Genomic DNA, 11,794 nt, shown 5'->3' on the forward strand with positions numbered 1-11,794 from the left:
AAGGCCCCTGTTTCCCTCCTCCCCTCTCTTTGAAGATGACAAAACAGTCGCCGTATATTTTGTGTAGTAGTTCTGCCGGGCATAAATCCGGTTTGATCCGGATGTATGATTGATGATATAACTGTATTTAGCCTGGTTGCCAAAATTTTAGCGACTATTTTGACATCCGTATTTAAGAGCGAGATTGGCCTATATGACTCAGGGGAGAGGGGGTCCTTATCCTTCTTAGGTATTACAATGATTATTGTCTCGGACATAGTAGAAGGGAGACTGCCACTTTCCAATATTGTATTAAACAATTCTGTTAAGTATGGTATAAAAAAATCCCCATTTGTTTTATATACTTCTATAGGGATTCCATCTCTTCCCGGCGTCTTTGACGAGGGAAGAGAAAGAATCGCTTCCTTTACTTCCTGCATTGTAAATATTGCTTCTAATTTTTGGACTTCTACCTCAGGCAATAGATTTAACTCAATTTGATCTAGATAGGTCTGTGTACAATCACTAGACTGGGTCTCTCGGGACTTATATAGATTAGAATAATATTTAGTAAACACCTCTGCTATGTCATCACCAGTATGACATACTTCCCCTGCAGTATTTAAGATGCATGTGATTATGTTATTATTATTAGCTTCCTTAGCCATAAATGCAAGTTGTTTTCCCCCTTTTTCTGAGTTCCAGTATTGATAGTGTCGAGAGAACAATAGTTTCCTTCTGGATTTGCTATACAGATATTCTGCCCATTCCTCCTGTGCGTCTAGCAATCTGCCCCTATCGCTTATAGACTGAGAGTGAACATATATGGCCTCAAGTTGTTGACATTGATTTTCTAGCTCAATCTCTTTTTTTTTACTATTTCGTTTAATTTCAGTAATTTTTTTTATGAATGTTCCCCTTATAACTGCTTTGAAGGCATCATGATAAATGCCCACATCATGGTGGGTTTTATTATCAATTATATATCCCTCCCAGGTATCGATCATACCCTGGTTTACTCCTATTACTTTTAACCAGTATGGATTGAGTTTCCATGTCCCTGGTCCCCGATCTTGATTCAGATCAAGCTCCAGTAACACTGGAGAGTGATCTGAAATACCTCTTGGTAGGTACTTAATTTCAGTTACTGCTGGGGCCAGTATGGGGGAGATCAGTACCAGATCTATTCTTGATAGAGTATTGAAGGAGGTTGAATGGCAGGAAAATTGTAGAGTGTTAAGGTTACGCTCCCTCCATATATCTATCCAGCCCAACTCCGTTATCAGTCTTGAAAACGCTGTAGTGTCTGCTGGATTTACTTTAACAGCGTTTGTCTCTCTCCACCTATCAAGACTTATGTTCATTACATTGTTGAAGTCTCCCATACAAACTACTGGGATCTCTGGCGCTGTAGATACAAACAGGGCTGCCTTTAAGAGAATCTCGTTATTGTAAGGTGGGGGGATATACACAGCAAGAATATATATAGGATGCTGACATATAGTAGCCTTTAGAAAAATAAATCTACCATATGGGTCTATCAAACTTGTCTCAAGCTTAAATTGCACATTTTTTCTAATTAGAACTGCTACTCCTCGAGCGCTCTGTGTGAACGTAGCATGAAACATTGTATCTATCCAGGGTTTCTTTAATGCATGTATCTTCTCCCCATATAAGTGCGTTTCTGTCAGGCAGACAATATCTGCACAGTATTTTTTTATCTGGGACATTACTAAGGATCTCTTGATTTTATTATTTATTCCACGGACGTTCCAGCTTATACAGCGTAGTCTGTTAGCCCTTTTTTGAACCCATTTTTAAGTTCTTAAGAGAGGAAAATAAAGTAACTGAGGAGGAATAGCCAGAATAGCCACTCATTACGGCGTAACACCCTGTTGATTGCGTGTAGACAGACTGTACCTAATACATTATAGACATACATACTTATACAATTGCACAAACATACTACACTACATGACATTAATTTCCACCCCTCCCCCCTCCCCCACCCTGTATAACCTCTAAGACAAGCGGCATACCTAAGTCCCATCTTACCCTCAACTAGCGTTCAAAAACACATAAACAAACCAATACAATACTCTTACAGTTCTGGGGGTTTATAGGGAACACAAACCCAGTTCCCCTAGCTATATTCAGCATTATTGGAGACTCCCGCATTCTATTTTTAGTTTTCCCGATGGAATTATATATTTACGGATGAGAGGAAAAAAAAAGAGAGAAAGAGAGAAAAAAAAAAAAAAAAGGGAAGAAAAAAAAACGAAAAAAACAAAAAAAAAAAATGCAAGGTACACAAAGTGTTCCCCTCCATCCAGTCCTCAGAGGTCAATCAAGCGTTTATTTTGAAGCTTTCAGATGTTGTTCCAGCCATCCTTCTGCGTCCTTAGGACAGGAAAAGAAATGTGTAGAGTTTTCAAATATGACGCGCAGCCGGGCTGGAAAAAGCATAGCGTACTGTATATTGTGCTCTCTGAGGCGCCGTTTGATCTGAATGAAGTTAGCTCGATTCTTTTGCACTTCTATTGCAAAGTCAGGATATATGGATATCATTTGATTGTCATGATATATTGGGCCCTTAATCCGTGCTAGACGCATAGCAGTGTCTCTATCTTTGAAGTGCAATAGCCGGGCGATCATTGTACGGGCAGGTGCTCCAGGTTGTGGAGGTTTTGATGGTATTCGATGCACCCTTTCTATCGTGAATTGCTGCGAAAAGGCCTCTCGAGTGAATGTTTTAGTCAGCCATTCTTCCACAAATTTTTCGGGATTTACTCCTTCTACTCGTTCCGGAAGGCCCACTATGCGAATATTATTTCGACGAAGTCTTCCTTCCATATCTGAGAGTTTGGTTTGTATATTTGCCACTTGAGAGGACAGATCCTCCACTTTCTTAGTTAGTGGTGCGGTGTTATCCTCTATTAAAGATATTCGCTGTTCTGTCTCTTCCACTCGCTCACGGATTTTTTGCATATCCACTCTTAAAAGGGAAACATCTATTTGTACTTGCCCGATTTTTTCGGAGACTCTGTGCTCAGATGCAGCTATTGCTTGGAGTATCTGTTGGGTTGGCAGCATAGGCTCATTTATAGATGTTTATAGTTCTTGACGTGGGGATGGAGAGCTTGGAGCACTCTGTGCTGCTGATTTAGAGGTATGGGTAGTACGCGAGTATTTCTCCAGTTTAGCAGCTGCTGCTGCAGCGGCAGCATTTGTAGTTTTACCCATTTCAGCGTGGGGTACACAAAAAAAAAAAAAAAGAAAAGAAAAAAAAAGGAAAAGAAGAAAAAAAAATTCTACACGTTCCACAAAGTTCTCGCTGGCCCCTGTTTTTTGACAAGTGGAGGGAAAAAGTACTTTATATGTCCAATTAAAGTGTTCTTGGAATGTTACAATAATTCATATTGTGAGAGAATTGTTTGCTGTTTCACAGAATAAGGACCCCCTGTGACATCCAATAGGTCTGTGCTTTATGCTATTGGTGGTCCAGCATGAGTTACAAACTGACAATGTTAGGATACACGGCGTATAGTCACAGACTGGCCCATAGAATTATTCACTTGCACCTTGGTTATCACCTCACTGTCCTGGTATATCAGTGCTTTAGTAGTTTATACAACCACAGTATATCCTCAGCATAAAGAGTACTTCTGAGGGTGCTTTTTCTTTTTGCCACAGCGTGTTAGCACTGTGCCTCAGCGTGTTAGCACTGCGCCAGTAGCCAGCAGCACATATCAGAGTGTAAAAAAAAAAACAAATAATACAATAAATGTTGCTGCTTATGCGTACTCACTCAGAGGACACAGTGGGGAAAAGACCACTTTTTTCTTTCCTTATGATGCTCAGCGAGGGGGACAAAGGGGGTCATGAGGCGCTCATCAATCCAGCCTGGTATAGCAGCCCCAAGAAAGCCGGTTATACACACACTGTGGCTTCAAACAGTCATCCAAGCCCCTGGGGATCCGTAGAAGCAGCCCCGGGTCATCAGGATCTCGTGCAGCGCTCGCTCCAGCAGCGGGTTCAACAGGCTCCCTCCCGGCGGGTGAGCACTTCTCAGCCCAGTCAGCCCAGTCAGCAGCGGGTTTAGCAGGCTCCCTCCCGGCGGGTGAGCACTTCTCAGCCCAATCAGCAGCGGGTTTAGCAGGCTCCCTCCCGGCAGGTGAATACTTCTCAGCCCAGTCACGGATCTCCGAGCAGCGGGCAGCGAGCAGCGGGCAGCGGACAGTCAGCTGCACACGCGGGTCTAGAGCAGTCGCCGGCGCCCTGTGACGTCAGCGCCGCGTCCTCAGCACCGCGTCCACAGCCCCGGAAACACTTCTTGGATTCCCCGCCGGGAGTCTAGCACACGCTGCAGCTCTCACCTTACAGCGCGCACCAGAGCACCAGGACAAGCAGGTCAGGATCAGATTTTCTTCCTCTTTCTCTCCTTATGTTTTTGTTAGATTTCCAGCAGGAGAACACAGGATTTTTAAGCAGGATCTATAGCGAGAGTTGCAGCGTGGTGCTGCTACTCCATGTTGATCCAAGCTCCGCCCCCGAACCAGACTGTTCTACACAGACTCCTGTCCGCTACGCCAAGTAACACCTGTAGGATGAATTTAAAAGCTGACTGCGGGGGCCTTATCACCCAACCTTATTAGCGGACTACTGTAAATGGATAAAAATCTCTTCAGCCATATTCCTTCCAAAAAGAGTGGGGGCTGTTGCAGCAGGAAAAGTAGGACCCATACTAATACCCATGACTGTGAAATGAGATGTGCATATTGGCAGTGGTCGGTTTTTGCCTATGGGTTGCAGCACTGTGCTCAGCCTAAGTGAAGCCAGATGCAGTCCGTGAGACTGCACTGGGTTCACTGTGACTGGCAGTGGCTACCTATTGGTGGTTAGACCTGCCAGACTAATTTGGCTTCTGTGGAATACAGCCAATGGACCCCAACAAAGATGCAGGTATGCGCAAGCTGAGTACTGTCACCGATACTGCGCATGCATCAGTCCCATTATGTGCACTGTACAGGCACCTAGACCACAAATGGGAGCAGTGGCATGCAGTGGGGGTTGCCGGCAGCAGCACCTACCCTCCATCAATGAGGTAGTAGCAGCCGCTGCATATGGGTGTAATATTTGGGTATCTCCATATAGTACTTGCGGCTATGTAGTAAAGTATTTATTTTTGAAAAGATTAAGACTACAATTGTGAAGTCGTGTGCACCTAAAAAGCTAGTGCACCAAGTAATTTTCCTTTTGGTATTGGGTAGAATGTCACGTTATCTGATCCTTATTAGTTATTTTCAGTCTGCATGTGTCATGTATTGATACTTTTTACATATATCGATTTGCACCATATATGAGGCTGTTTGCTCTACATCTTTCATGTACAGTATAAATAATAAATTGTTCAAGTATGTTTGCTGGAAACCAACCTGCTTTCTGTGTGAGTTCTCGCTTTCCACTACCCTGGATTCTATTGTCAAACTCCCATCAGGAAAAGCTTGAACAATTGTTCTATTTTTTTTCTATCATTTATGTTCCCTTTAAAAATAATCTGCTGTTTAAGACAAAGGTGCATTGATTTCCTCTCTGCCCCAGTTCTATTGCATTTCTGAAAGCATGAAAACAACTGTGCTGATTTCTCTGAATTACTGTCACATAATAAAAGACCAGCTCTCTATTCTTATTCTTCTATAGAGGTAAATGTCGGGAAATAACCATGCCAAATTGTTAATCTTTGCAATATGAAATTGTAGATTTATTCTGTGACATCTAGTGGGGTTTATGTACACACAAAGGAGAGTCGCACGCTGTTCTGGGCACAGAATGGAAATGTTTTGAAACCGTCGAAATTTCAGGTATGTACATTAAGAACCATCTTATCTCGTGACAGCCCACTCTCCAGCTCACCTTTTACAAGCCTCATGGGCTTAGCCAGTGACAGCATTGTATGTGCGGATAAATGCTATTTATAGCAAGCTTCAAAGGTCCATGAAGGGGGTATAATTCAGAGGGAAGATGTTGAGGACGAACCATTTACGTGTCTATCAAAAGCCTTGGCAAGATCCAGGAAGACCACGTCTACAGCATTTCCATTGTTCAGGTTGTTGCTGACTTCCTCATAAAAACGTATTAAATTAATTTGGCAACAGCGATTTTTTTACGAACCCATGTTGGTTAATACTGATTATACTATGCATCTCTAAATGATTTTGGATATCATCTCTTAAAATTTCCCTCAATTAATTTAACCGCTATTGATGTTAAGCTGGTTATCTCTTTGCTGGGTCATCCCTTTTTCCTTTTTTGAATATTGGTACTACATCTGCTATTCTCCAGTTTTTAAGGGCACCTTACCAGATAAAAATGAGTTATTGAAAATGTAATACAGAGGGTTTGCTAATTCCTCCCTCAGTTCCATTAGAACCCTAGGATGAATCTCTTCTGTACCTGGGGATTTGTTTGTTTTGATTTTGCTGAGCCTCTTTTTTTATATCTTCTATGTCCTGAATTCAATATTAAGTTCTATCCGGCTTGTCCCATTTATGGTATCTGTGGGTTTCTGTGTCTGCTCCTCCCTAGTAAACACTGATGAGAAAAATGTATTTAACAGTTCTGTGCTATCCTTATTCTCAGTAAACCTATTCCCATGATATTAGTTAATGGGCCTACAGTTGTAGCGTCTTTCATCTTTGCAGGGGCTGGCGGTGGATTCGCCACGCGCCAGCCCCTGACAGCTGCCGGAAGACAGAGTGCGCGCACGCACGTCCCCTTGCAATGGGGATCCCCACCGCGTTCCCCCACCTCCCTGCTCCCCCCTAACCCTAGTTAATGCATAAGGTATAACATGTGGAAAAGAACAATACCAAAGTGCACTCTGTACTTTCTTCTGCAATTCACCACCCAGGCATACCGCTCAACCATTGTTCACTACGTCCATGTACGTACACACTGGGCAGTAGCGTATACCAGGGATTCAAGTGAAGGTGCTCTCTTTATCAATATCTCCCTCAGTCAGGGTTCTCTCATTTCCAGGGGACCCATTACCTGACTCTGCGCTGTCTCTGTATAACAGGGCCAGATTGGTCGCCCCTGGAGACAGCAGAAACCCCCCTTTTTCTTGACTCTTGTACCTGTGACGCTCGCCGAGTCCACTCAACTGTGCAGTTATCCAACCACCACCGTATGCACAGGTAGCAGCCACCCTGCGAGTATCTTAACTCAGGTACTTCACCACTATTCCCATCTTCATATTTTCCCTGACCTTGTAGTCTAATCAGAGTGAGATCACATAAATATCCGACTACAAATAAGAATAATTTGTGCTGTCAGACAGCGAGCCTTTTTGATAAAATTCTTTTGATATGTTTATATGTAAACCATTCGTTGGTAAAGTGAAGACGTGCTTTGTCTGAAACAATTTTCTACAGAAATATATCAATATTACTGTTACATTGAACACAGAGGCAATTTAGCCCATTTTTCAGACTTTGGGCGGGATGTTATAACATCCGCGGCCCCCCTTCGCCGGACATCGCATTTTTAATAACGGCATATGCTGTAACATATGCCGTTATTAACGCAAGGGACAGCTCTTGCGGTAAGAGCTGTCCCTTGCGATGCGGTGCCGGTGCTGGACTTCCGGGTCTGTGACCCGGGAGTCCATCTGCGCATGCGCAGACCCTGGCGCCGGCCGCAGGGCACGCTGGGAGGGATCCGTGACGGATCCCTCAAACAGCGCTGCGGTAAGAAGCCCATAGGCTTCTGCAGGGATTCGCCAGCTTTTGCTGGCGATTCCCTCCGCAGCGCTGACACTGCGGAGGCACAATATAGCATATAGAGATGCGGTAGAAACCCCGAAAACGGGGTTTTTACCGCATCTCTGCTATATAGAATCTCGCCCTTTGACATCATATTTTCACTATTTCTCTCAATTATTTACAATTATTCATGTTATCTGTATGTCCTTGTCTCATGTTCGTTATTTGATCCACTTAAAGGATCAATTTTAGTATTAATAAAGTTGATATTTTAGACTGATACGTTTATCACCATAGAAGGTTGTGCCCCACCCGGGAGTCTTTCTTGATATTCTCTCTTGAATATCAACCCTTTTTCAATTGTATTTACCTTACTCCCTGGGAGCACCTCCACAACAATATTATATATTATAATTTATTCATTTATATGTTGATTGGAGCATACCTTCTTACCCTCTAGCAAATTAGTCCTGTGCCCTTGGCCTTTATCCCTTCCCCCTCTCCCTTTTGTTACAAGATCAATTTTTACATATGGCCCCCGAAGGGTTTTTTTCCCATACAAACGGCCCTTGGCACAAAAAAGGTTCCCCACCCCTGCTCTAGAAGGAGGGTTATGGGAGGGGAGGTTAGGGCAATACGCTGGGGGAAGGTTATGGGAGAGGGTAGGCTCTAGGTAGAGGATTATGGGAGAGAGGTAATGGTTAGGCTCTAGGAGGAGGGTTTTGAGAGGGGAGGTAAGGGTTAGGCTCTAGGTAGAGGATTATGAGAGGGGGGTTAGGCACTGGGGGAAGGTTATGGGAGAGATGGTAGGCTCTAGGTAGAGGATTGTGGGAGAAGAGGTAAGGGTTGGGCTCTAGGAGGAGGGTTATGAGAGGGGAGGTAAGGGTTAGGCTCTAGGAGGAGGGTTATGAGAGGGGAGGTAAGGGTTAGGCTCTAGGAGGAGGGTTATGAGAGGGGAGGTTTAGGGTTAGGCTCTAGGAGGAGGATTATGAGAGGGGAGGTAAGGGTTAGGCTCTAGAAGGAGGGTTATGAGGGGAGGTTTAGGGTTAGGCTCTAGGAGGAGGGTTATGAGAGGGAGGTAAGGGTTAGGCTCTAGGAGGAGGGTTATGAGAGGGGAGGTTTAGGGTTAGGCTCTAGGAGGAGGGTTATGAGAGGGGAGGTAAGGGTTAGGCTCTAGGAGGAGGGTTATGAGAGGGGAGGTTTAGGGTTAGGCTCTAGGAGGAGGGTTATTAGAGGGGAGGTAAGGGTTAGGCTCTAGGTAGAGGATTAGGAGAGGGGGGGTTAGGCACTGGGGGAAGGTTATGGGAGTAGGTAGGCTCTAGGAGGAGGGTTATGAGAGGGGAGGCAAGGGTTAGGCTCTAGGTAGAGGATTATGGGAGGGGAGGTTACGGTTAGGCTCTAGGAGGAGGATTATGGGATGAGAGGTTAGGGTTAGGCTCTAGGAGGAGGATTATGGGATGAGAGGTTAGGGTTAGGCTCTAGGAGGAGGGTTATGAGAGGGGAGTTAAGGGTTAGGCTCTAGGGGGTGGGTTATGGGAGGGGAGGTTAGGCTTTCGGGAAGGGTTATGGGAGAGGAGGTAAGGCTCTAGGTCAGGCATGTCCAAATTGTGGCCCTCCAGCTGTTGTGAAACTACACATCCCAGCCTGCCTTGCTATAGTTTTAGCATTCCCTAATAGCAAAACTGTCTCAAGGCATGATGGGACTTGTAGTTTCACAACAGCTGGAGGGCCATAGTTTGGACATGCTTGGTCTAGATAGAGCTGTCATTCTAATCATTGCACTAGTGGCCAAGCATGTCAACAGTGTACACATGTTGACATTCTCATATGAACATTATGAGTGTTTATATAAAATACCACTCCTGTAACAAACACTATACCTGTATACTTCCCTGTAAAATGTTCTCTCCTAGGGCAACCAATGAATTGTTTTGGGCCTACGCACTTTGAAAAGCCAGCCAATGGCCCATCATGCATACTGTATTGGAACCCCCAAGGAGATGCGTCTGTAGAAAAACACTAATAATCGGGTTACTTTTTAGGGCAATAAAATCTGTACATATAGTAATGAGAATGTTCTCATGTTGGATACATATGTTGTAAAATAAAGAACCACCTGACTGAACAATTGGATACCATTGCTCAATTACTCTGGAAGCTTGACAAAGTAGAAGTGAAACAGATCCATAGATTAGGTCAGTGGTTGCAGAACTGTACTCTGGTGTCCTAGGGTATCTCAGGACACTTTTGTTGGTGGTCCAGGACCAATTCAAGTTTTTTTATGGTCATTGTCATAAACAAAACCAGTTCTTGTGGCTGCCAATGATAAAATATGTGGGCAAACAGAAGTGAATCCTGTCCCCCCCACCCCATAGCTGACCCTAAGGATGATATATAAGCACAATTTAATATATACATTTTTCCATTTATTAATAAGAAACGTGTGGCCTAGTGGTGCCATGTACATGTTTTGATTAGGGTTGGTGGGACTCTGCCTCCAGATCCACCTCTATCTCTCTCTGACACCCTCTCTCTATCTTTCTCTTCCTGACTGCCTCTCTCTCTTTCTCTCTGACAACCTCTCTCTCATCTCTGTCTCTCTTCCTGCCACCCTCTCTCACTCTCCTCTCTGTCTCTCTCTTCCTGCCACCCTCTCTCTCTCTTCCTGCCACCCTCTCTCTCTCTCTCTCTCTCTCTCTCTCTCTTCCTGACACCCTTTCTCTCTGACTCTTCCTGACACCCTCTATCTCTTTCTCTCTGATACCCTCTCTCTGTCTCTTCCTGACACTTTCTCTCTGACTCTCTCTCCTCTCGTCCTGACACCTCTTTTCTCTGACACCCTCTCTTTCTCATCCTTTTTCTCTCTGATATCCTCTCTCTGTCTCTCTTCCTGACACACTCTCTCTGTATCTCTGCCTGACACACTTTCTATTTCACCCCTATCTCACCCACCTCTCTATCCCTGACACTCCCCCTCTCTCTTTCTCTAAACCCCTCTGTCACAATCCGATCACATGATGGATCGAATAAATCATGCCTCCTGTTATTATTATGTGCAAGATTAATTTATTTCTGGTACTGTTTGTAAAATCATGTCTTCTACTAATATTATGTGTGAGATCAGGGCATATCTTGTATTATGCGCTTAAACTTAATGTGACCTAAAGGGGGGATGCCTGCCATTTACCCCTGCAGAGTGTAAGCAGGGTGAACATTCCCTCAGAGTGACCATCTGTAGAGGTCTCTGAAGTTAGGATCAGAGACCCCCTCATAAATCAGATTGGGGGTTAGATCAGCATGGTCCAGAGCAGACCAAAGGTGCTCTGCCCCCTCCACTAAAGATCTCTTATCAGACTTGGGGAATGTCTGTTGCATCTCACTGGATAAGGAATGTGTACAAATCACTTAAAAGCAGTAGATTAATTCTTCATGTAGAAGAATCAATTATTTAGGGACATTCATTAATGTCCAGCAGGGAAATGGTCAAAATCACAAGGGCGGGAGGGATGAGGGAGTCTGCAGGTATAACTGCTCTCTTGTCCCTATAGCTGTTGGTAATTCTTAGGGGATCAGCACGCTGGCTGGATGCGACCCGGATGTTTCATGTGATGTCCCCTCACTACAGAATGAGTACTTGCGTGTAAGATACAGTTCTGTCATTTTTTTATTCCCTTTTATTTTTGAGTTGTATTTCTTCTGTGTGCACTTTTAAAATCTTTGTAACCATCTTTGTAACCATTTGTATCATTAAAGCTTAAAGTATCTTCTTGGAATAAATCATACATAATTCCAGTTCTGAATTTGTGTTCTGAGGACTTCAGCCAGAAGAGAGCGGTTAACATCACCTTTTTATATATATATTGCATTGTGTATCCTGATGTATGCAAACGTCCCTTCTTGAACTTGCATTGGTGGCAGTGACCTTATATAGGGGACCCGTGTGTCCAAAGTGAACCCCAGTCAAAGCCAGAGCTGCTCAGGTTGACGAGCTGCTCAGCGACGAGTGGGTCTGTGACACCTCACTTTCACTTACACTCTCTGTCCTGACACCC

The sequence above is a fragment of the Crinia signifera genome, chromosome 6 (assembly GCF_055691185.1).
Source record: "Crinia signifera chromosome 6, ASM5569118v1, whole genome shotgun sequence".
In the NCBI taxonomy this organism is placed as follows: Eukaryota; Metazoa; Chordata; class Amphibia; order Anura; family Myobatrachidae; genus Crinia; species Crinia signifera.